The following is a 27852-nucleotide window of genomic DNA, read 5'->3' on the forward strand; positions in this document are numbered from 1 at the left end:
TACACACACACGTACACACACACGCACACATACACACACACACATACACACACACACACATACACACACGCACACATACACATACACACACACATACACACACGCACACATACACACACACACACACATTTTTGTATATCAAACAATACTGGAGTCCCTTGTAGATCTTTGTCACCAACAAAAATTTCTGTGGGCTAAAAAAACATGTTGATTTCTGATAATTCCCAGCTGCCTTGACAGTTAGATGTGGCCATTTGGCTGTTTCCTCAAAAGCCCTATTCTCGTGACAGTAGTAGCATGCACTCCATTCATAGCTGGCCTACAAATAACAGTCACCATAATTTATAAGGCTGGAAATACTTCACTTATATGTGTGCATGCATGTGTGCATAGATGTGTCTGCAAGTGTCTGTACCTGTGTGCTGGTGTGTGGGTGTGCAAATCAGAGGACAACCTCAGGGACCGCCCACATTTTGGGGGGAGACACTGTTCCCTATTGGCCAAGACCTCTCCAAGCTGGGTTGGCTGGTGCTCATCTCAGTCTTCTACATTCTGGGATGCATCATGCCTTGTTTTTTTGTGTGTTTTTTTCTTTGTTTGTTTTTGTTTTTTGTTTTGTTTACATGGGATCTGAGGATTGAAATCAAGTTCACATTCTTGCAAGGCACACACTTTACCAACTAAGCTATCTCTTCAACCCTTAGGTGCTCTACTTATGAGCACATTTGTCAGTGTCTTAGTAGAGGAATAGAATTCTGGACCTCATCGTGAACCATAGCTTGTGGGGCTAGAGAGACAGCTCAGCAGTTAAGATCACATACTGCTATTGCAGAGGCCCAAGTTCAGCAGTCAGCACCCACATTGGACAGCTCACAACCACCTGTAACACCAGTTCCAGGGAATCTAGGATCTTTCTGGGCTCCATGGAAACTTGCACTCAAAACCACATACCCATACCACAGGCATGCACACATACACATAATTTAAAACAAATATATACATATATGTATATATATACATACACACACACACATATATATATATATATGGAAAAAATCCTTAAAAAAAGAAAAATATATATATTTGAGATAAGGTCTCTCTGTAGTTCCAACTCTCCTGGAACTCACTATGTAGACTAGGCTGACCTTGATCTCATAGAGATCCATCTGTTTCTGCCTCCTGAGTGCTGGGATTAAAGGCATGTGCCACTACACCAGGCTAAAAAGAATTTTAAAATAAGACAAGAAACATAGCTGGGAAATGAGTATGTAAATCAACCATGATAAATTCAGTCCAACATGTTAGCTTCTTAAGCATATAGGGAAATTATGGCATATTATTCTCATCTAAGAAGTCAGAAAACTTTTTCTACCCAGAAGTCAGAAAACTTTTTCTTAAAGATCACACAGTAATGTGTTTCTGTCACAGCTACTCAAATCTTGGAGCATGGGTAATACTTAAGTGATGGAGTGTGACTGTGTCCTAATAAAACTTTGTTTACAAAGGCAATTAGATGTCCCAGAAACTGGAGTTTGCCAGCCTCTAATGTAGACAGGTATTGAGAGACCAATTTAGGTAGTAAATCATAAGCTATTAGAGCCACCTGTAGATGCATGAGCTAACACATTATCTGGACTATCTAGCTACACCAATGAGTTTTGATCCAGGCTATTGTTATAATCTACCCTTCTTGGTCAAATATCCATAAAATCCATTGCCACTCATGTTCCCCAAATTTATGTACACAAGTTAGCATACTTTCAATCCTTTGTGGTGCATCCCATTTCTTTCTGGGACTTCATGTGTACCTGTATTTCTAGAACATGTCTGTGGGTCTAGTGGCAAGAGAAGGTGATTGCTGTGGGTTTGCAGATCATTCATGATTAATGTATCTATACACAGAAATGTTAGAATGAGGATTTCAGGTAAAGGAAGATTATCTTCTAAGATGCTATCAGGGCAAGCTAATTTCAGTGGTAAGGGAAACAGACTTGTATGGAAGTTTAAAGTTGTATCGTGAGCTCCAATCACATGTTCTCCTTCAAACTTTTTGCATACTCAGCTTTCTCATTAAATGTATTAACTTTTATGTGGGACATTGGAAAGTTTCTAGACTCAATTGTCATTGTAATTCAGCAATGCATGCAATAAGTTTGTGTAGACTTTTAGCATTGTCAGTCTTGCTGCTCTAGGAAATAAGTGTTCACTCTAGAGCTGTCTTAGGATCTCGTTGATCCCTAACTTGTGACTTTAGCTCATTGGTAAAGGACCAAAGCTTGTCATTTTCTTTCTTTAATTACTCAAGTGCTTAAAAAATATTTAGCCCACACTGGGTACGCTTAGTCATCATTGCTGCCATAGTGGTCAAGTACACTGACCAGGTGAGCTCCCAAAGGGCATCTTCAGTTGGCATTGCATCACCTTCAACCACAGGTTGAATTGTTAGATTCATCCTGATGCTATCATGTGCTGTGGATTTCTCTCAACTCACTTTCCATTGGCAAACAACACCATGGCCCTACATGTAAGACAAAAGCATGACCAAGCCAATCTCCAAATCTCATGTCTCTATCTCCCAAGATCTCTTTCAGTAACACTGAGTATTAGCCAGGATCCTACCAGGAGACTGAAATCATAGTTACTTGAGAAGAGGAACTGAGCATGAGGAGTTACTAGCTATAACAATAATTCATCGATACAGAAGTATCCAGGCACTCTGATGGATGGCAGGGATGTTCACTGGATTTCCCCAGATCACAGCTAGTCCATATTCACTGGACTGAGACTGGTAGACTGGCAACTATGGTTGAAATTGGCAAAAAGGAAATAGCTTTCCCAGGTAAGGATGGACAAAGAGTCAGAGCCAAACTGGTAAGCAGTAATAGCCCCTCTGAGGTAGTTGTGGGCTCAGGCTCTCAGATCCAAAGACAGGCATGATGAATAAGCTGGAAACCTACTGTGGTTTATGCAAGGCTGGGTCATTGCCCCCTGTAGTGCCTGTGAGACCCACTCGGAGTGTACCACAGGGTTACTGCTGCAGGCCAACAAGAAACTGTCTACATGGATGCCACCAAAGCTTGACTGGCATAAGAACCAGGGATTGTCCTACAAAACACAATGTTGGCTGCAAGAGACAACAGACTAGAACCCAGAAAAGGCCTTTCTTTTGAGGTGTTCCATCGGCGCCCTCTACTGGGAGAGCTAAACATTGCAAAAATTGGCAAAGGGGACATAAGCTGCAGCTCCATTACCACAGAGTAAGTATAGATTTGGAGCTAAGGGGCAGTAAATTGATATATGGCATAATAATATCAAATATTATTAGCATTTTATGAGACTGATGCACTGCCTACTGTGCTAAGGAGGCAGATATTATCAGAATTTTATATAACTTTTTATCCAACTGCCTTACTTATTCCTCCAATTATTAACTTCTTTTAAAAGATGAAATTGAGGATGCTGGAGAGATAGCTCAGCAGTTAAGAGTTCGATTCCCAGCACCCACATGGCAGCTAACAACTGTCCATACCTCCAGCTTCAGGGGATCTGATGCCCCCTTTTGACCTCCGTGGGCATTGCACAACACAGGTGCACTCACATACATGCAGGCAATACACTCATGCACATAAAATAAAAATAAATAAAATACGTTTTAAAAAGATGAAACTGAGGTTCAAGTAAGTTCACTTATTCCAATTCCTACAGTTAGTAAATACAATTGGAGTTCACATGAGATTTTTGTATACACAACGTGAATTCTCCATACTGAACTTACTATCTTTGCTTGGGGCACAGGGGTACTAGAAGAACTGGAGAATTTGTTGATTCTTTCAGTAACCCAATATTTTTTAAAGTATTTTATTTATTATTTTATTTTATGTGTATGAGTGTATTGCTTGCATGTATACAAATGCACCCATGTCTTGAAATGCCCCTGGAGGTCAGAAGAAGGCATTGAATCCCCTGGAACTGGAGTTATGGACAGTTATTAGCTGCCGTGTGGGTGCTGGGAAATGAACCTGGGTCTTCTGTAAAAGTAGCCAGTGCTCTTGACCTCTGAGCCATCGCTCCAACCCCCAGTAACCTAATATATTTTAATTACCACTATGTGGAAGGTATGTCATCCCTGGTCTCCTCAGGGGGCTGACTTCAGGACTCTGCAGAAACCAAAGTCCTGCAAGCATTCAAATGCCCCATATAAAATGGCATACTTAACATTTGCACATAATTTATGTAAGTCTCATATATTTTAAATTATCTCAGGATTACTTATAATGTCTAATACAACACAAATATTGTATAAATACATTGTTCGGGGAATAACAGTAAGAAAACTATCTGGACATGTTCAACACAGGCATGATATTATTTCCAAATGTTTTCAATTTCTGGTTGGTTGAATCTGTAGACATGAGAATCTGTAGCATGTAAAACTGCTAATCTGGATAATAGAATATTCTGGGTTTGCAGAATAAGCAGGGGAGACATAGTGTCTGCTAACATGAAACTTACAGACTAGGACAGTGTCAACACACTACCTTGAAAGATAAATACTAACATTAATAAAATCCAGAGCATTATAAGTGCTTATGTAGTATTCTGAAATATAATGATTCAAAATGTAGAGATCATTCACAACTCTCAGACAGCATTGGGCTATGATACCCAGTTTATTTCAGTCACAGTGTGTGGACTCCTAGTTTCTCTCTCTCTCTCTCTTTCTCTCTCTCTCTCTCTCTCTCTCTCTCTCTCTCTCTCTCTCTCTCTCTCTCTCTCTCTCTCTCTCTCTCTCTCTCTCTCTCTCTCTCTCTCTCTCTCTCTCTCTCTCTCCACACCGCGTGTGTGTGTGTGTGTGTGTGTGTGTGTGTGTGCAAAGTACAAAAACACATAAACCAGAAGCATGGGGAAAGATTAAGAATGAGAATCTGAGAATCTGCTGAGGGGAAGGGCATTTGCACCCAGCCCTGAAGGGTGCGAAGTTAGCTGGGGAGAGTGCCTGATGGAGTGTTCTGAGAAGAGGCAATAGTCCTGGGGCACAAGAGTTTGATCCATTCAGGGAAAAGTCAAAACACATCAGCAACAACAGCACACACACAACAGGGAGGCTAGAACTTGGAGGGTCTCAGGGAAAACCAGAGGTAAAGAGGAATGGGGAGTTGCTTTTCAGTGTCTTGGGAGGAGGCCAGCCTAGAGGTAGCAATGCCTGGCAACAATCAGAAGTCACAGGGAAAGCAGGGAAGCAAATGCAAAGGCTGAAGCCTGACCAGTAGTGGGGGCCTCCCCACCTCCAGCCCAGCATGCGTGAAATGCTGTTATGTGTGTCAACCTGCAGGCAAGGCACTGCCTCTTGTGCTGGTGACCCCTCACCAGCACATATTCCTTTCAGGTCTGTTCTTTGATGCACTCAAAGAGAATTCAAACCATCTTTCCATTTCATAATATAATGTGTTGCCCCAGGCCTGACAGAAAGGGCAGGAAAACAGCCTGACATCTCCCAACCCTGCTCAACCCTCCCTCCCCAACTGCCACACCTAACACCAACAGAAGTTGGAAATGACCACAGCCCTGGAAAAGGACCCAGAAGCAGTGATAGGGAGATGGGTCTCTGTTCTGACTCAGTACCAGATCTCACCTTTCAACTTCACAACTGGGTGCTGTTTTAATTGGTCACAGAAACTAGATAACACACGGGCTTTGGAATGGGATGCTTCAGGTTCAGATCAAGGCTCCATTACTGTCTGACTATGTAACTTCTTTCTTCAGGTCAATTCTTTGAGCCTTACCCAGCATCTTCTTCTTTAGGGTGGTGTCACTGGCCTACTTTACCAGTAGGATTGGTCTGAGTTGTAGATGAGTGGGGCGAGGCTTACAGTAGTGTCTAACACAGAGAAGGTGTGACTGTTTCCCTGGCAGCTGCTTCTGTAACTGTCTGATGTGTGCAAGGCAGAGAGGACTGTCCCATTGTATAGAGCATAAGATAAAGTTTCTTTCCTAGGATCACGTGGCCAAATTGCGCCTCACACTGGCATCTCCCATGCTCCAAGGTGCACTTTCTCTTACACTATATTATTGCTCAGTTACCTTGGAAGGCAAGTCACTGAGCCTTGGTTCATCCGTCAGTAAGATAACCCGGATAAGGGCAAACATTATCTCTGCTTTCTCTTCCCAATCCAATGCCATCTAGTTCTGCCAGTGCAATATTCCCAGTTTGCCAGAGGGGGCGCTCGAGGCCCAGACTCAGCCTCCTAGTCACCAGTACTTTCCCAGGAAAGCTCTGTCAGCTGCCAGCCCCTGCCCTGTGCACAAGTTCCCTTGTCACATAAAATTCTCCTTCTGACACTGTTTCCCTTTAGAAAGCAAGTAAATCATAACTTTTCACTTAAGCATTTCTGCTTCTAGTCAGACCTGCTTTAGCCTGAAGTTGAAAAAGAGTACATTGGGTTGGATCACATTTCAACTCGGTCTAATAGATATTTGCTTAGGGGGGGACAGGGTTGAAGAAAAAAGGGAAATGTCAAAACGGAATAATAAAATGGTCTATAAACAGAAGCAGGTTTTCTGCGATACGTTACCCCGATAAACCCGATAATGGTTCCCAAATGTACCACCCTGGGTTGATGCCAGGCTCGGCGGCGGGAGTTCTTGGTTATTTTTAATTTTACTGTAGCCAAACCATGACCTCATTCTCATGGAATTCTCTCCCACCAAAGAGCTGTATCGAGTTATTTGTCGGTCGAAATTCATTTGAATGTAGATTCATCGGAAACATGTGTGGCCGCAAAAGCAGCCGAGAGGGAAATGGCGGGGGGGTGGGGGGAGGGGATGAGTGGGGTTTTCAAGGAAATCCTTGCTTTTGTTTTAACGGAACAGGCTGGTCCTTGCGGGGGCCTTTGATGATGTTGGTATTGGGCCTCTGTTCTCTGTGATGCTCTGCGCTAGCCTCAGCTTCCCCTGTGAGTAGAGTTCCACCACTAGGAACAGGAAATTCGGCCTAACCCATCACTCCCAGGAGCAAGCCTTGGGGAGACAACTCTGTGAGATGCCCCCAGTCCTCAGAAGACTGGAATTATCTTTGTAGGATTATCCCTGTGACTTACCCATCTCACAGACAAAAATACTGAGGTTGGAGATGCAAACTCCTTAACAGTACATGATCATTTCATAATCAAATTTCAAGTCCAAGCCTTTTTTATATACAGCTTCCCTCCATCTGGGATGCTTCCACAAACAGAAGTCTTTTCTGATTTAGGGAAAGAGAACCAGACTAAAGGATCAGAGGAGGCTTCTTGGAAGAGGCAGCATTTGAGCTGTGTGTGTGTGAGAACAGGCAGTATTGGGACAAGGAAGATACATTACAGAGAAAATGAAGTCAGAGAGGGGAGATGTCAGGAAGACTCTAGCAAGTGGATGCTGTAAGGAGTTGACTTCTGAAGAAGAAAGACTGGGATGGGAAGCCTCTCAAGGTGTGCCTTGAAGAGCTTTTAATTTTCATATAACTGAGTAGGCTTGATCTTGCAACATGGCAACTCATTGGCAGGCTTGGAAAAGGAAACATTATAACTGCTATGATCAAATGAGGCCTTGAAATGGAGAAAATGGAATAGGAAGCCTGATACAAAAGTTAAGAGAGAGGAGCCTGGAAGGTAGCAGAACTCATATGGTAAGCAAATCATCACCATCTTCTTCTTCTTCTTCTTCTTCTTCTTCTTCTTCTTCTTCTTCTTCTTCTTCTTCTTCTTCTTCTCCTTCTTCTTCTTCATCTGGACTATGTGATGACTGAATAGTTGGGGGTTCCAGAGAGAATCCAGAATGGATTCGGTCTCTGGTGAGAGCTACTGGGTGGGGTGCAAGATAGCTCACTGAAACGGCAGGATTCATGGGCAACATGAACAGATAAAGCCTTTGAACATGTTCAGTTTTAGTTATGTTATTTCTGTCTGCCCAGTTCCCAAAGGATGGACTAATTTATGTTCTTTGCTTCCCTGGGCTTGGAGCACAAGCTTCAAGGAAAGGCTAGGTTGGCAGTCTCTTGTGTTCTGTGGGCTGACCTAGTTGACTACCAAGAGAGCTTGGTTTGGGCAAGCTCTGTACTCAAATTGTGTGGGTAGCTGAAGCACCATGTCAGCAACTAACATCACATCCTAAATCCAGACAGAACTGGAAGGTCAGCTATCAGATATTGTCAAATAGCAGAATTCCGGGTGGGAGGAGAGCTTTCATCAACACAAGACCCTACCTCTTACCATTCACCAGCGTGACAATAAAGCCACTTGACCAACAAGTCACCATGGCCAAAGATTTCAAAGTATCAGGAAGAAAAGTTGCTCAGAGTAGAAGGGAGATAGAATTATCTGTTTCAGTTTTCAGTTAAGCTTTTTTCTATACAAAACAACTTTGTATGAGATGGATTATTCTACCTCCCCAGAAATGGTCATTTCAGTATCACCAAGAATGGCTTCCCATAAGGCCAAAGAAAAAGATTCATGTGTTTGGGAGTACTGTAAGTTTGTTCTAAAACAATCATCATAAATATTAGTGCCTAAATCATAGAAGGTTTGGAATGTAGAGGAGCAAGTACCTCATGAAACCCTAGTTGCACAGACCTCTCATTTCATGTGGCTTTCCTGTCTTTGACCTCAGGAAGGTAGGTCATGTGTTACTCATGACATGAAATCCTCCTTTCTCTAAGGCCATGTCTACCCTAGTGACCTATCTAGACCTGAAAGTAGGAATTGAATCTGAGACAAACCTATCTTAAATATCTGTTTGTTGACATCTTATTTTCTGCAAAGGGATGCTCCATTTTCAACTTGACACTGTATTTCTGAAAAGACACATTTTGAAGCCATGCAACATGGAGATTTGCAAACAGTTAACTAAAGAAAGTACATGTGAAATTCCAGGTACCTATCACTCAAGTTCAACACTTATCAATATGTCCTTCTGCTTGCTTCATCTATAGCTCCCTGGACATTTTTACTTGCATTGCTTTTCCCCAAGCTGTGATAAAGTCGTGCCAGGCAATATGTGTAAGCAGATTCTGAGCAGGTCTCAGGGGCTCTGTTACTGCTGGGTTAGGAAACTGTGACAGAAAAGGCCATATGTGCCTGTAAGGCCCAGGACTTACATATGATCTTGGATGCAGCTGGCACTCAGGGAGTGGCATGAACAACCCTGCACCTATATGTCTGATTTTAGAAGCATAATACATCATTTGATATCTTCAGTCTCATATTTCACATATGCAGAGTAGCAAGAAAATATGCCAGACTGTGTGGTGGTGAACATATCTGGTTCAGTGTGTGGAAACTTAGCAGGATGGTGAGCTCAAGGATACTGCTCCCTTCTTTATCCATAGTCCCTCTTTGTTTGTAGGAGACTGGCACTTAAAAAGTTAGAAACCAAAATGAGTAATTAGAAAGGAAAGGAAAAGAAAGGCAGGGTAAAAGTAAAGGAGAAGCCTTTAATCAGAGCACTCAAGGAGGCAGAGGCAGGCAGATCTCTGTGAGTTCGAGGCCAGCCTGGCCCACATAGTGAGTTCCAAGACAGCTGGGGCTGCAGGGAAACCCTGTCTCAAAAAGACCAAAAAGAAAAAAAGTAAAGGAGAAATAAAAACAGGAGACAGGAGAATAGAAAAATAGAAAGCAATATAGTTAGGAGGACAGAAACAAGAGAAAGCTCTTCTAAGTGCCTTAATATTGGGTCAAAACAATTTCCTGTGGGGCTGACATCACTATCAGCCATTGTAGAGCAGAGAAGATTTTGACCCTGTAGTCATGGCCATGAAGAAAGCAGATAGCTGGGTCTATGGGACTGGTAATGAGGTTAGTAACACTCCCTAGAAGAAGGAGGGGGTCACATAATCCTCACCTGGGATTCCAGCCATTACTCTCTCCTACCCCAAGCTGAGCACAATATTGGGATGTGCCAGAGGATATAGGAGATGAAAGGTTAACTGAAGGTGGAATCCATGCTGCAAGTTCCTTGAGGTCAGCTGTTTTTAAGTAGCCCTTCACTCATGGTCCAGTAAGTCCAATAAACTCACTGACTCACCACATTGGACATGGGTAGAATTGTTGCTTTGGTCTATCATTAGAACTGTATTGGGGATGAAGACATTTGCCCATGTCTCCTAAGGAAAAGTAACAAAACTAGAGAGCCGGTATTCTGTATGGAAGAATGTTACACATTAGAAAATGTCTCTCTTGAGTTTCCCTTGACTCTGTGTAGTAAAAACCAGAGGGCTTGGCACTATTTCTCCTTGACCCCCAGGCAATGTCTCTTTCCTCCCTTCTCCACCACCCCAATCATCTAGGATCTGTGTGTCCCTTCATTGGTTGTTGCCTCAGGGCTTCTCCCTAGAGAATATTTGACAAAGGTTCCCTATTGGAGTGTAAAGGGTGGTGAACTCCAGGTATCCAGAGACGGAGGAGGGCAGGCTGGTTTGCTTGTCTATGAGTTGCAAACAAGGCCCTTGTGCCCATAATCAGAAAAGAGTCCTCTAGGAGAGCAAGGGAAGTTAGACCATGTCCTAAGCAGAGAGTAAACGTTTGCCAAGTAGAGCGAGGAGGGGAAGACACCATTTTTAGAAAAGGTAAAATTGCTGTTAGATTAGTCCATGGGTTCAACTGTTCTTACAAACCTAGAAAATATTTTTAAAATTATATGCATGTACTCTTATGAGCTGATAAAATACCATTTCCCTCCCCTATACCTCAAATTCTTTACCTCACTGTCAGCCCTATCCCCGAAAAAGTCAAAATCATCCTTTCCATTCCAGAGATTCCATACCTAAGCCTTGGGCTATCTCATTTCGTGCCACAGTTCCCCCACCTCTACTTCGTGTGACTACCTATCAGGATCCCCTCTGTGAATACCTGCATACTCAGCACTAGAGTTTTCACAGGGCTCGTTTGGCCTTAGGTTGGATTACATACCACATCACTGTTCCTTTAGTCTGTGAGTTCCTCCAAGGTGGGACTTGTTAATCTTTACATCTCTTGCAACCTGCACAGAGTCGAGGAAACTGTGGGTGTAAACAAATGTTTGTGGAATTTAAAGCAAGTGAACCTTAACCCAGGAACAGAAAGTGAAAGCTGCAACAGTCACCAGATGGTCTGTGTTCTCTGCCAAACACTACCATGTGAAGAACACCCAAATATGTGGTCTGGCTTTTGCATATTCCATCCAGATGTTTGGCTTCAGGTAGAAGCAGACCAGGAAATCCTTAATGAACAGACGAGTGTTTCTTAACATGTCTGACCTCTTGATTGCCCTGTTGTCTCCCATACCAAACCTGAAGCTAACTTGACATTCTCAAATGTACTGCAAAATACAGTGCCCTGGTTGAAATTGCAAGAAGGGGATGAAGGGGAGGAGAGTAGAAGGCAACTCTAAGCCCCTAGGCAGGAGCATGCCTGGGGTGCTGGAGAATGAGCACAAGACTGGTGGTCAGCAATCCTGAGTAAACAAGAGCAGATCTGCTGGTGTCTGTTCATCCTAGTGAAGACTGGTGCTTGTTCTGGATACCTATAGTCACACTGAAGCATACTAGAGTCACCTGGGATGAGGGAACCACAATTGAGCAATCTTTTCCTCCATCACACTGACCTGTGGGCATGTCTATGTGTCATTTTCTTGATTACTAATTGATGCAGGAGGGCCCAACTCACTGTCGATGGTGCTATCCCTGGGCAGGTGGGCCTGGACTGTATAAGAAAGGTAGTGAGCAAGCTAGGGGGAGCAAGCCAGTAAGCAGCTTTCCTCTATGGTCTGTGCTTCAGTTCCTGTCTCCAGGCTCCTTCCTTGAGTTCCTTCCCTGGGCTTCCCCCAATGATGTACTACACTGCAGCTGAAATAAACCCTTTCCTCCCCAAGTTGCTTTTTGTCAGTGTTTTATCACAGCAACTGAGAAGCAAACTAGAACAGGACTCCTACTTGGAGTTAAATGATGAATCACTATAGCATTTAGAATCAATGAGTTACATGGTATAAGTAACGTGTCTAAAGAACTCTGACTTCTCTAAGACTAGCCAGTGAGGTGGGGCAGGGAAAGAGAAGCTGCCATTGTGCTACTCAGCTCTTCTTTACTATAATGAAGTCTCAGAGGCAGATTAATTTATAAAAAGTTTATTTAGCTTACATCTGGAGGTTGGAAGTCCAAACAGCATTATGCAGACTCTTTCGACTGCATTTCTTCACAGTGTCTGTGTCTCTATGTTCCTTCTCCTTCACCTCATAAAGCCTCTAGGATTCTGTCATGGGAGCTCTACCTTATGATCAAATCTAATTTACTCACTTATCAAAGGTCCTTTGTTTAGGCACCATAATGGGGTTGTTGCTACCCTCTTAAAAGAATTTACATCAGACTTTGGGGTTAACATCCTGCTTGAGCTTGGGGGTTGAGTAAATCATGGCAACAGTGTTTATCCAGGTAAGAGATGGTGGTAACCTGGACCAGGGTAGATGTGTTGGGAGTGCTGAGAAATGCGTAGATTGTGGTTGTGGTTTTTCCCTGTACTTCCCTAATTGTCTGTTCTCTAACTCCAGACAAGAGTCCATCCAAGAACGCTCTTGCTTGCTGGAAACCACACAGTCAGGCAGCAACAATTTTTATTCTCAATGAAAAAACAAACACGTACCAGATCTGGAAGGATCTCAGGGCTGATGCTCAGGGACATGTTCCCAGTGTCTCACTTTGGCATCCATCCTCCACCTTGAGAACTGTAAAACCCAAAGGAACAGAACCAAAGCACACCCTTAGCAAGGGTGCACAATGAGAGGGCTACATTAGGAAGAAACTAAAAATACCTGGCTGAATTCATTTTGGTAAATTTCCACTCTTCAAGAGACATAGCCAGAGATGATAAAAGAAATTTTGATCTCTGAAATGTAATTTTAGAGATAGACCAATACCTGTAAGAAAGACAAAGTGGTAGAAGGGCAAAGAACTGCCTGACCGTGGCAGAAACTATCAGAAGGAGACTTGATGGGACCAGGCACCATCAAGAGGACTTGAACAGGCCCTGTGGTCTTAGAGGAGGAAAGGCTGTTCCTTCAACCCTCTCAGCCTCCCACACTGCAGCAATGTGAAGTGTATTCTCCTCCCCAGCTGATTTTCATGAGGCATGGGCAATCCATTCTGTACCTCAAAGTGGCTGAGGCCGAGTGTGCCTGGACACTAGTGAAGTGGGAGTTATTATCTCCATTTTACAAAAGAAACCAGAGGCCCAAACTTTGCAAGTGACAGGTGAAGAATCATGAAGTCGGTGGAGAACTAGTCTGTCTGTCACACCTGAGCCTCCTAACCTCACAATTAATGAGCCTCCCAGCAGGCCTGGCAGATTCACCTCCATAAGGTGTGATGAGTGGTCTTGGATGACTGGTTTGTGCACATTGTCCTGGGATGGTCCCCATGCTGAATCCCTTAGCCTCTGGATGGCAGTGCCAAACAGTCATCCTTCAGCACCACAGCCCTACAGAAAGCAGCTGATATGCTTTTTTACTTCTCCTTCCAGAAAATAAGCACTAGACCCATTGTAGCAATCCTTTTGGGTAACTATTAATCTCTTTCTAGAATAATAGCTGCTAACCCTGGCTTTTCATGAGGATCACCTGGGCAGCTTGAAAAAACACTGAAGGCCAAGGTTATTGCATTTTACCATTTAATCGGTCTGGGACATATTAGTGGAGGGATAGAGTGAAGAAATTCTTGAAAAATTGCCCTTTACAGTTACACATGTGTTGCCTTAATTAAGCATATTTCCATTTAGAATGTAAGGTATTATAAATGCCACTGCAATTTTAACATCTAAAACTAGAGCATTTCTTCTACTATTTTGGATTCTTCAGTAGCATGAATTTCCAAGAACAGAATTAGTTGATCAAAAATTATGAAGTTTTAAAACTTTTGCTATACATTAATAAATTGACTTCTAGATAATATGTGCTAATTTATGTTCCCTTCATTTTTTAATATAAATGTTTGTTTCCAGCTTCCAGGTCACTAGATCTGCCTTCATGGACTGGACTTCTTTGGGAGATGGTGAGCTTCTTCCTATTGGACGTCTTGTGCATGTAAGGGGCACTTGGCTGAGTGTGAACTGATGTCCAACTGCTTCTAGAGTTTGCAGAGTAAGCACAGGGCACACAGAGGGAAAATGTGCTATTTTTAATCTCTGATTCCAGCTATTTCCCACTGTAGAGAGACCCTTCAGCCACAAGGCTCTTTCCTGGGAATTGGTGACTAATATGAGGGTGGGAAAGCTGGCTTATTATGTAAATTCTCAGAAGTGGCTCAACCTGGGAACTGTTGATGCTCAGGAAGCCCCGCCCTGCTGGAGTCAACCTGTGTGAAATCACACTGATGGAAACAATGAGGTGAGGAAACGAGGAAGGAACTTCAGGAGACTTCTTTCAGCTTTCATTATTTCTCAGCAAGAAGACTCATCTACAGTTTCAGATGGCTTTGCCAGTGGGTGTAAATGTGCATTTGGCAGGGATGGGGAAAATAACTTGAAATAATTCTAAAATATGTTGTCAGTCTCTCCAAAGCAGGCAGACAGCACAGAATAATGGGAAGAGCAGGGTGTATAGAGTCAGACAGACTTGGCGTTGAACCAAGACTTCCCCATATGGCTCCATGGACTGTGTACAAGATGTCTGACTTCTCTGCACCATAGTGAGGTAGTGCTAATAATATTGTACTCTGAGTGTGTGAGACAGCCACCATGTCATTCTGAGCCCAAAGTAAGACAACTACCATGTCATGTCAATTTGTATGCAAAGCACCTAGCATTCAATTGGCACATAGGTTAACAATCAATAAGACATATCTGTCATTACATTATTAATAGGACAAAATTACATCCTCTATATCACTCAGAAGTAATTAAAGGTAAGAATTTTGGTAATCATATCATTATAACCATCTTGAAAACAACTACCTATGGGGACCTACTATGCATTAGCTCTTGAAGAAATGCAAACTCATATGTTTACCTGGGATTTTATAATCTTCTAAACAGTTTACTTTCATAAAAGGGGAGGGTGTACACAGATATTATAAAAATAGAGAAGTAATGTATTAAAATGAAGAATCAGGGGGCTGGAGAGATGGCTCAGCAGTTAAGAGCACTGACTGCTCTTGCAGCAGACTTGGATTTGATTCCCAACACCCACGTGGCAGCTAACAACTGCCTGTAACTCCAGTTCCCAGGGATCCTATGCCTTCTTCTGACCTCTGCGGGCATTGCATGGCTTGGGTGCACTTACATGTATGCGGGCAATACACTCACACATAAAATAAAAATAATAAAAATAAAAATAAAATCAAAATGAAAAATCAAGGCATTCTGGTGATTTTTTTTTCCAAAGTGCGTAAAGAAAGAAATTTTTGCCTCTTTTGGGGAAGCATAGTGAGTCCTACCTCGTCCATCTCTAAGTCCTGTTGTGCGGGTATTGTTGCAGCCATCATTTTTATCATATGACACGAACTTTTGAACATTTTTCAAATAAGACTTACCTTTTCCTGTTTTAATTCCAATTTTTTTTTTAATTTTTGTAGTAAGATCTGATGTTGAAGATACCATTGGAATGCTCAGTGCCTCTGATCTTGGGGTATTTCTCTACATTCTGAGAAGTTTATTATTGACTCCAGACTTCAGCAAATCCCCAGAGTCCAGGCAGTTCACATGTCTGTGGTAGGGAGAGACAAAGAGACTGTTTCCCAGGCCAGGTTCTGTTTACACTTCCTTGATCATGTATAATGACTTGTTTACAGGAGACATTCTGTCTTCATTAAGCTCACTTCTGGACAATCAATAAAGGGACTAAGACGACAGGGTACATGTGTGTTTGAAGTGCACAGCACATCCTCCCTTGGTAAGAGGGACCAAGAATCAGCCAAGACTTTCTTGTAATGACACCTAGGATCAGGATATCAAATATGCTACTTGAATTAAGAAAGAATGAGCTTTACTTAGAGGAACATAGAGAAGGTCTCAACAATGACTCCTAGTTATTCTGCTCTGGCTTCTCTCCTTCAGCACAGGATGGGCTATTTTATATATAGTCAAGTCTGCCTCCCATCCCCATTAAAAAGTCATTGTTTTTTATTTGTAATTTTTTCTTTTTAAGTTAGCATACGGAGTAATGGGTTTCATTATGACATTCTCATTCATAAATGCACTCAACTTTGTTCTTATCTATCCCTCCTCCTGCTGCCCTTACCCACCTCCTCTACCTCACTTTTGTTGGTCCCCTACCTCCCCCCAAGTAGACCCCCTTTCTGCTTTCATATCACAGATATTCCATTCTCTCTCTCCTTACCCTTAAGACCTCTTCCTTCCCTCTCTCAGTCTTTATCTTTCAACACACACACACACACACACACACACACACACTGCATTAAATCTAGAGCCCACATATAAGAGAAAACATGCAGTATTTGTCTTGCTGAGTCTGGCCTATTTCCCTTGATAAAATGATCTACAGTTCTCTCCATGACACCTAAATGTCATGATTTCATTTTTTTGTGTGACTAAATAAAATTGTGCTGTATATATGTCCCGCATTTTCTTTGTCCCACAGTCTGTTGTATGTCTAGGTTGGTTTCATTTCTTACCTATTGCAAAAGTGCAGCAATAAACAAGGATGTGCTAATATCTGTATGTTTATATATGTTAATGTAGAATCCTTCTGGTTTGTACTCGAGGAGTAGTATAGCTGAGTTATCAGGTATTTCTGTGCTTACTTTTTGAAGCATCTCCACACTGACTTCCATATTGGCTGCACCAATTTATATTCCCTTTGGTAGGATATGAAGGTCCATTTTTGCCCACATCTCTGCAAGCTTTTGTTGTCTTTTGTTTTCTTGATGATAGCCATTTTTCCTGAGGTGAGATGGAATCTCAAAGCAGTTTAAATATACATTTCCCATGACAGCAAAGGATATTAAACACTTTTCAAGTATTTATTGGTCATTTATAGTCCTTCCTTTAATAATTATCTGCTCATTAGCTTATTTATTGATTTAATGATTTGGGAGTAGGTGTTTAATTTTTAAGTTTTTTACACATTCTAGATATGAATCCCCTATCAGATATATAGTTGGGAAAGATTTTCTTCCATTCTCGAGGCTATCTCTTCTCTCTGTTGGTTGTTTTCTTTGCCGTGCTGAAGATTTTTAATTTTACTGAATCTCAGTTGACAATTCCTCCTATTATATTATGTCCTGAACTATTGGAGCCCTTTTCAGAATGTCCTCGCCTACATCTAGACCTTGAATTGTTTTACCTTGGTCTCCCTCCAGCTGTCAAAGTCTCCAGTCTCACACTGCTGCTCTTTGGTCTGTTTTGAATTTATTTTTGTACAAAATGACGATATAGTTTCATTCTTCTATTATATAAAAGAAAATCCAGTTTTCTCAGCACAGTTGTTGAAAAGGATTGCTGTCTTTTTCTCAATGAATGCTTTTGGCACCTTTGTCACAAATTCGGTGGCTTTAACTGTGTTGCTTTATTTCTGGTCTTCTGTTCCAACCCATTGGTCTCCATGTCTGGTTTTGTGCCAATGACATGTTGTTGCTTTTTTAGATTTATTTGTGTGTGTGTGTGTGTGTGTGTGTGTGTGTGTGTGTTACACGTGTGTGGGTACCTGCAGAGCCAGAGGAGGGTATCAGATTCCTTAGATATGGAGTCACCTGGAGTCACAGACAATTATGAGCTGCCTGACGTTGCAGCTGGGACTCAAATTTAGGTCCTCTGGAATAGCACCAAGTGCTCTCAACTGTTGAGCCGTCTCTCTAGCTCTGCCATACTTGTTACTATGGCTTTGTAGAATAGTTTGAGATCAGGTATTAGAATGCTTTCAATATTGCGCATTCAACATTGCTTGGACTGCTCTGCTTTTGTTTTAGGCTTCCTTATGAGTTTTAGCAGTTTTTCTATTCCTACAAAAATGTAGTTGGAATTTTGATGAAGATTATGTTAAACCTGTAGATAACTTTCAGCAATGTAGCATTTTTATATTATTTATTTTGCTAATCCATGCCCAGCTTTTTTATTACAGAAGTCTTTCATCTCCTTAGTTAGGTTTATTCCTAGGTAATATTTTTATACACACAATGGAGTTTTATTAAGCAATAAAGAATGAAATTAGTGATTTAAAGGAAAGTAGATGGAACTGGAGATCATCATTTTAAGCAAAGTAAGTCTTTCATTTCCACCTTTATTTTCCTGATATTTTCCCTTTTTTATTGAATTTTTGTGAATTTTATACGGTATATTTTGATCCTATTTAGACCCCCTTCTGTTTCTATACCCTCCTTACTACCTGCCCCCACCAAATTTCTTGTACCCTATGTAAAGGCCTGTACAGTCAGGTTTGTGTCCCCAAATTTCCTTCAGTGTGGGTTCATTTAGTGGAGCCTGGTCAACCTACAAGAGTCATACCCTTATGTCATAATGAGTCTCCTCTTTCTAATAGTCATCAGTTGCCATTAGTTCCTCAGGTAGGGCTTGGATTTCTTATTCACTTCCCCACATCTATGCTGGGATTTTGTCCATCTTGAGCTTATGTGGGACTTCTGCATGCTGTCACCATTGCTATGAGTTCATATGAGTAAACGACCAGCTGTCTGGAAAACTCTCTTTCCTCATGGTCATCCACCTCCTCTGACTTTTAAAATCTTTTGGTCCATCTTCAGCAGTGATCCCTAAGCCTTGATAGGCAGAAGTTTGCTATATGTGTTCTATTTAGGAACAAGCACTCTGCAGCCTCTTTTTCTCTGCATGTTGGCCAGTTGTGGTTCTCTGTGTCAATCACCATCTGGGGTATAAGAATGCTTCTCTGCTGAGAGTTAAGAGATACATTAATCTATGGTTAAAACAAGTCAATAAAAATTAGTTTAATACTATATCTATATCCCATGGTCTGTGGGCTGTCTCCTGGGCCTGCAATCAATGTCAGATATGGACTCCATCCTATGAAATGCACCTTAAATCCAATTAGAAAGAAGTTGGTTTCTCCTATAATATTCGTGCCACTATTGCACCAGTGGGCACATCTTGCCAGGTCGGTTGTTGTTGTAGCTTACAGGATTCACATCTGGGTAAGGGTCATGCTAAATGTTCTCTTTGGGTAGCTTTTATGGTAACTTTGAGCACTATGAAAGCTAGCCAGTAGAGAAGAGGCTTTGAAGTCAGCACCAGCTTAATCTCTCCTCGTTCTACAGCTCATTTATGTAGTGTCTTCGTCAATAGTGTATTACCATCAAGTTCTGGAGGGTAACAAGAGCAGGGGCAATGGCCAGTATTGATTGAGGATCCCATGGTCCTCTGCTAGAGTAGTCAGTGCTCTTAACTGCTGAGCCATCTCTCCAGCCCTGGATTTTTACTTTCTTCTTAAAATTGTCATAGTTGTATCACAAAAGTTCTGATAAGTTGTGCTTTTGTTTTCATTTAATTATAAGAAATTTAAATTTTCCTCCTTGATTTCCTCAGTGACCTGCTGGTCATTCAAGGGTAGGTTGTCCAGTTTCCAAGTATTTGTGTAGTGTCTCTTGCTACTGATTTCTAGTTTCATTATGCTATGATCTGATAGGGCACAGTAAATTATTTTGTTACTTTGTATTTATTCAGACTTTCATTGTGACCTAGAATGACATCTGTTTTAGAGAACATTCCATGGGATGCTAAAAAGAATATGAATTGCGTTTCTGTTGGATGGAGCATTCTGTAGATATTTCTTGGGTTCATTTGATCATGATATTGTTTACTTCATTGATTTTTAGTTCAGATAGCTTATCTAAAGGTACTTCTAGGTATCCTTTAATGTGTGTAAGTGTTTGCTTTATGAAATTAGGAATCCAACATCTGGCACATATATATTTAACAATTGTTATATCTTCTTGATAAAGCATTACGTTTATTAAAGTATGCTGCCATCTTTATCTTTGTTTGTTTGTTTGTTTGTTTGTCTTTTTGAGACAGGGTCTCCCTATGGCCCCAGCTAATCTGAACTCACTATGTAGACCAGGCTGGCCTTGAACTCACAAAGATCTGCCTGCCTCTGCCTCCCAAGTGCTGGGATTAAAGGCGTGTGCCACCGCACCCAGCCATCTTTATCTTTATCTTTTGTGACCAATTTTGGTTTAAAGTTTACTTTATCAGACATCAGAATAGCTACCCCAGTTTTCCTTGGCTTCCATTTGGCTGATACATTGGCTTCCATCTTTTGATTCTCAGTCAGTAGGTGTTTTTATCAGTGAAGTATGTTTCTTAGAGACAGCAAATAGTTGGATGTAGTTTCAAAATTCAGTTTACTAATCTGTGTCTCTTTGTGGGTGAGTTGACATCATTTACATTTAAGGTTATCATTAAGAGACGTTTACTAATTTCCATTATTTTATTGGTTCTTTGGATCACTGCTCATTCTTTTTCTCCTAGTAGTATTAAGAATTTGCTGTTTTAAGGGGCTGGAGAGATGGCTCAGTGGATAAGAACACTGACAGTTCTTGCAAAAGACCCAGGTTTGAATCCCAGCACCCACATGGCAGCTAACAACTATCCATAACTCCAGTTCCAGGGAATCCGACAACCTCTTCTGTCCTCCACAGGCATTACACGACATGAGTGCACTTACTTACATGCAGGCATAACACTCATACATATAAAATTAAAAAATGATAAAATATTAAAAAATAATTTGTTTTATTATGTTGAATATGATGAATTCCTTCCCAGATCTCCTTCATTCATTTATTCATCTCAAAAAATTATTACTTCCTGTGTTCTCATAATTAAGACTTTCTTCCTCTTCTGTGTGTATATTCCTTTAAGTATCTTCTGCAGTGATAGCTTGGATATCATGAGCTGCCTTAGTTTGTGCTTGACCTTGTTTCACAGCCAATTTATAAGATAGCACTGCTTGATATTGAAATCTTGATCGGCAGTTATTTTCTTTCAGGGCTTGACTATACCTTTCCATGCTTCATTGACTATTGGGGTTGCTGTTGAGAGATCTGATGTTACCCTGATGCATTTGTCTTTGTTGATGAGTAAACATTTTCTCTTACAGCTTTTAATAATATTTCTTTGCTTTGCATTTTTGTTATCTTGACCATAATATGTCATGGAGAGGTTCTTGTATGGTCATGTCTATTGGGGGGGGGGGTGTCTCAAAACCTCCTATGTTTGGAGATCTACTTCTTTCAACTTTTTGAGAAATTTTCTGATAGGATTTCATTGACAGAGTCTCTGTTCCCTTGGTGTTTTCTCTCAGCTCCTTTGTCTGCCCCATGGAGTCTTAGTTTGCTATCGTCATCATATCCCAAAGTTCTTGGACATTGTGATGATGCTTGTCTATTTCCTTCAGTATTGATATTTGAATGCAATATTTCCTCAACCCTGTCTTCCATTCCTGATAGTCTTTCTTCTGCTTAGTGGAATTTATCGTTCATGCTTCACACTGTGTTTTATTTGGGCCACTGAGGTTTACTTTTCTAACATTTTACTGTTTTTCAAAAATCTCACTTTGCTTGGGGAATTTTTCTTCCATGTTGCTGACATTTTCATCCACATGTATGATTTTCTCATTCATTTTCCCCTTTTTTTCTTAAGGTTGTTGACAGTACTCTCCAGGTTCTGTAATGAATCCATCAGGTTGCATTCTCCCTGAGGTCATCAATCATTTTTACTAGAAAACTTTTGAACCTGTCTTCTGGTATTTTGCCTGTTTCAGCATCTTTGAGTTCAACAGTTGAACAGTTATGATCCTTTGGAAGAGTCATCTTGTTTTTTCACATTTCTTGTGTTTCTATAATGTGCTTTATACGTCTGTTGGTTTGACTCTTTCTTCATTTTGGTTTGGGGATCTTCTGGACCAATTTACTTTTCAAGGCTTCGTCCCAAGAATCACTCAGTGAAGATAAACAAAAACCTGTTATAACAACATCAACCTATAAAAGATATAGAAATATGCTTTAAATTGATTAAAGCTCACTAATTCATCATCAATAATCACAAGCCAGAAAACTGGAAAACTTGTATGGAGTATATGAAGTTAAAAATATTTATAGGAAATGATAAATAAATGATAAATACAGGAGACAAAAAAAGGAAAAAATAGAGGAGAAGCAAGGTTAAATAAATGAAAAAAAGAATAGAAAAGAATATTATTAAGTCAGGAAAGAGAAAAGAACAAGATTAAAGAGAAGAAAAACGTTTTCTAACAATGAGAAAGTTTGAACCAAAGTTAGATAAATGTAAGAAGGGGAATCAAAATATGAACTTTAAAAACAACAGAAACAAAATCCAAAACCAATAAGGAAATAAACCCGTCAAGATAAAGTCAAAATACTACTAAAAATATGGTAGATGGGGAAAACGGGAGGGTATACAAAGGGCGTAAAAATATGGTAGACGGGGAAAACGGGAGGGTATACAAAGGGCGTAAAAATATGGTAGACGAGGAAAACGGGAGGGTATACAAAGGACGTAAAAATATGGTAGACGGGGAAAACGGGAGGGTATACAAAGGGCGTAAAAATATGGTAGACGGGGAAAACGGGAGGGTATACAAAGGCTGTAAAAGAAAAACCAAAGAAGGAAAAAGAGAAAAGACCCAGTATTTAAAAAGATTCACAAATGAAATTAGGTGAATGCACGAATGGGGAGGAAATAAAAACACATTGTCAAAATATAATACAGTAAAAAAGTGTTACTAAAAGTATAATAGAAAACAGGCAGTGAGGTGGGAGGGAGAGCCATGAGAGGAGGATGGAGCATTAGTGCATTTTCTTCCTTGATTTTCAAAGTGGGAGTGTAACAGTTACACAGTAGGAGGATCAGTTAACTTGTGGCCTCTTGTTTTTCCTATTACTTATCCTGGTGTTGATTTTATATTGGATGAGTGTTGAGTGTCCACCAGAGTTGTTTCACATTCATCATTTCTCTTCTTTGCATCTTCTGCTGGTCATACTTAGTTTTTCAGCTTGTGAGCTGGTCAGCTTCCCTCATCTTCCTGAAGCTCCCCAGTTGGTACACCTTGGGGTTGCTACTTTTCTAGAGGGCATCTTCTAAAAGCATTAGAAGTGTGGGAAACAATCACAACACTGATATGTGTGCAGGTAGAAACTATCTTCACACTCTCAAGACCTCTTAAATATATATCACCCACTAGGGGGATGCAGCTTTGGATATCAGGTAGACCATTGGAGTGGCAGAGTTTTGGGGCTGTACAGCAGTGAATGGCATAAATATGGCTCCAGAGGTTGATCTGCCAGCTGTCCTCAGGCTCAGGGCTCTCAAACTCCAAAGTTATTTTCAGTTGATGAGATGTCTCAGCCACTGAGGCCAGGCTGTCTTCTATGTACTTCAGCTGAGCAGAGCCTCCAGTCATTCACACTTCCCAGCTTGTCATCTTCTCGCTCTTTCACTCTCTACAACTGCCTCCCAGGGCTTCCCTGGACCTGGGACAGACTAAGCCCAGGCTTTTTGTTTGGTGGTTGTTTCCCATCTGTAGTACCCTAGGATAGCTCAGTTTCAAACTATATGTTTTATCTAAAAATGATGCCTAGCTCCTGCCCTCTGAGTCATATAGACTGACCAAAATGGATTCCTACCCACTATTGACCAGTTTACCAGAGGAATCACTGTCTCCTCAAAACCTGTCATAAAATTGGAATGCCAGGTATGGGATACCATCCTGAGTTTTTGGTCAGGAAGAGCCCTCCAGAGGTCCCCAAAACAATGCAAGTTACTGCCATTGCTCTTGGTTGTCCACCTGAACTAGATGGGAAAACCCTATTGCAGAAGACACCATATACCTTGGATGTAGGATTCAGAGAAATCAAACTGGAACTGAGCTGGAAGCTTCCTCTGTGCTGGCTACATTTCATAGTGCCAAATTGCTATACAGGCAGAAAAGTCTTAGAAGGATTTTTACTTTCCATTTCTAAATCTTATAAAGCTCTAGTAATTAAGATAATATGGGACCAGCTTGAAGAGAGACTCCAGAGCAATACAATAGAATTTTAGGTCCATAGTAAAAGATATTAAATTTTCAATCATGTGATTTTTAAAATTAATTTATTCTTTGATATTTTCATACATGCATAAAGCATATTCCAGTTACACTCATCTTTTACCCTTTCTTACCCTCCTCTCACCCCCACCAACCCCTCCTTCTCCTAACAAGTCTTTTTCCTACTAATATGTCTTTTCATTTTGTTTGGTAACCTGCTGAATTTCATTAGGGCTGTCTACCTTGAGCATGGGTAAGGAGCTATCCACTGGAGTGTGGGTAAGTCACCAGTTGCAATACAACTAAAAACAATGATGCAGCCATTGTTGCAGCTATCAACTGCCAGTAGCTCCCTAGGGATGATCCAGGTCCTCAAGAGGCCCTTCTTGATACCTCACTGAGTAGTTAACAGAGCCAATGTTGCAATGTTGTGCAGACCCTATGCACGTCTATGAATTCAACAGCCATAGCATACCTGTAATCTCAGCACTTGAGAGGCTTACATAGAATTGGAGTTCAAGAGCAGTGTGGCCTACACAGTGAGCTCAAGGCTAGCCTGAGCTACAAAGCGAAACCTGGTCTCAATAGGGTGATAAAAGGCCCTGCGCAGCTGTAGCTCCTACACATTGGACTTCCTAGCCTCCACAACTATAAGAAATAAATTTATTTTTGTGTGTGTGAATTAACCGGACAATGGTATTCAGTCATAACAACTAAAAAGAACAGAGTAAGACAATTGTCAATGATGCTACCTTCCAACATGTACTGTCTCCCCATGCATTTGAACCTTCAGTTTCCCTCAGCCAGAAATCTATATTATCATTGCGCATATTTTTCACTCCTTTCATTAAATACATTTCTATATAGCTTTTATGTCATTGTGAACAGAATGCATCAAGTCCCTAAAAGCTAGGCGACTCCCGGGCTGTCTTGCACCTTTCCTGTGAGCTAATAGATATGAAACTGGATATTTTCCTTATGTGAACTTCAGAGTAGCCAGCTCTGCCCCTTGACTTCTCCTCTTCCCACCTCAATCCACAGAAGAGAGCGATGAGCAAAAGGAAAGGAAGGGTAGGCTCTCTCTTTATACTCCCATCTTACAGGCTCTCCCGTTCATAAGGCAGAAGCGGAGTGCAAAGAAAAGTTCCTTTGTACATGAGTCCTTGAATCTCCTGGAAATGCAGCTGCTCACTCTTTCCCTCTGTCTTGTAAGGTCTTCACCAGCAAGGCACCAATAAGTCAGTGGCAAAAAAATAATAGCCTCACACTCAATGCCTGACTCAGCCGCTGTTCCTACACAGTGACCAACTCTTCACAGCATCACAGTGACTGTTTCTATCACCTTACTAACTGGCTCATTCTCTTCTTTATGCTGCTCAGTATTTAATTTTTCCAACAAAGCTTGCAATGATCTATGATTCTTCCCCCTAGTGCACTTGGCATAAGAAAAAGTGATTAGGAGCCAGGACACTCACTAGAAGACTTGACTGAACTCTCACAGGCACGTCACAGTCCTTCTTGGGGCTTTGATTTCTATAGAATGAGGACATTTCATTGATTTAGCATAAAAAGGGTTCTTAGGCCTGACCCCCTCATACCCAACTTCACAGCAAATGAGTTGGAGGATGCATGAAGAAAGGAAAGGTCTTATTAGTGACATGCAGGCAGCAGGAAATAACTGAAGTAGTTTCTTAGGCCATAATAACCCGAGGACAAAAAGACAGAGGTTCCCTTGACCTGAGCCCAGGTGAAGCCTTTCTGATGCAGCTCTCTGGGTTCATTCTTCCTCAGTGCTGACTCAACTCATATCAATGATCTGAAAAGGACATTTTTTTAAAGAAAGAAAGGGATGAACGGCAGAAACCTTAGTTCTGAAGTATCACCTGATAGGTGCCTTCAACTACACCTAGGCAGAGCACTGGGTCACACACAGTCCAGAAGCCCCAAGGAATCAATGGTAGTACTTCCACCATGGGCAATGTGGTAGCCTTTACAGCTGAGCAGTTATCTGAAGTTTGGACCAATGAGGCTGTCCTACTAGAACAATTAATATGCTTTTTAGGTATAGTAACTAGTGAGTACCTAATTCATTTGTTAGGGAGTAAGAGGATCTTGAACCCAGAGACAATAGGGAACAATGACAGTCTGAGCTATGTCATACCTAGAAGGTATCTTAGGTTTTAAATCAAAACAAAGACACTAAAATCCCACTGTGTTAACCAGGGCAATGCAATGGGCATGAAGCAGCAAAGGCCAAGAAACAAAGATGTTCTCATGGGCAGGAACTGGAAACAGCACTCCGGTTCAAAGAATTACAGCTAAAACCATGAGCAGCAATAAATGAAGACAGAATTTTGACAGGTCTTTACGACACCAAACCTGAGTTCTTTGCCCCCTTTGCTTCAGTGCATGATCAAAAGAAAGTGGGTGTGGGATATGGGCAAGCTGGGTTCTTGCTGCTCCAATTTCCAGCAGTCTTAGGCTTCCTTGAGGGGGATACCCAAATATTCCTCCTTCTCCCCAGAACAAGAGTCAAAAAGCAGTCACAAGCACAAGCTCGAAAATCTTCTTAGTACTTTACTTCTGTCCAGGGGAAGAGACTGAGATTCTAGTCCTGGCCACACTAGCAGCCAAGTGACCCTAAATATGAAATCGCTCTTCCTGGGCTGAATGATATTAATTTGCATCCTACATAGTTCTTAGTGACAATGTATATAAAAGGTAACTCCAAGAGGGGCTTAATCAGAGTGGCGGATTAATCAGAGTGGCTATGATATATAACATCTCTTCGTTCCTTATTCTACCTCCACCAGCATGTCTGGGTGGCCACAGGAAAATCATCTCCACATCATTGGCTCCTATGCCTTTCAAGAGTATTATGAAGGGGTGCACATGCCTTCAGGAGGTTCTCTAGCTCTGAGAACCTACAAAACTAGCTCCAACTCCTTATAAGTGAGTATATATCCAGACATAACTACAGGAACTAAGATAATGAAAAGGAACCAGAGAGGTAAAGGAAAAGAAGGAACCTGAGAGAGAAGAACAGTAGGAAACAAATGTTAATAAGGGAAATATGGATAAAAATGGAGTTATTTTAATGGGAGGTGGGAGGGAGGGTTATACAAGGAACCTTGGGGATAAAAGGAAAGAAAGAGCTCAAGAGAGGTTGGACCATAGGAGAAGGGTATTAAGGGAGAAATGGGGAAAATGGGGGCACTTTAAATGGGGAAACCATGGTGAAAGGGTTAGAGAATGATACAGATAATGACTAGGTAGTTTAAAAAAAAAAACAGAAGGAACCATGTTAGTCCAACAACCTACTGACAAATTATACATACAACTAGCTCAAGCAACATAATATATGACTAGTCAAGGTTTATCTGAGAATGTCTGGTTTTTGCCCAAGCTTTATCTACGTAGCACATGGTAATTAAAAGTACCAGACTGACTGGTGGAACTAACGTTCTTGGATATTTAACAGCCATACTTTGAGGGTTATACTAATCTGGTCAGCTGGACTTAAAAGACAGTTTTTGCTCCTTGCCCTCCAAGGTCGACTAAGTTCCAGGGGACTATGGAACATCTCTCAAAATGTCCTGTAACTGTGGTGAGTCAGATGTCCTCTTGATCAAGGAGGCCGAGGAGACCCCACCAGATGGACTTGAACCAGTGTCCAGTCTACAAAGAAGAGGATCAACACAGAGGAAACATTTCTTCCATGCTTCCAAGTGAAGCCAGCCACGGTCAAGCAGGACCTTTGATTTATCTTCACATAGATGGAACTGGTAAAAGAAAGGAGCCAGGGGCTCCTCCCAAGCCCATGTGACC

Source organism: Nannospalax galili, unplaced genomic scaffold (assembly GCF_000622305.1).
Source record: "Nannospalax galili isolate Female #2095 unplaced genomic scaffold, S.galili_v1.0 scaffold1379, whole genome shotgun sequence".
NCBI lineage: Eukaryota > Metazoa > Chordata > Mammalia > Rodentia > Spalacidae > Nannospalax > Nannospalax galili.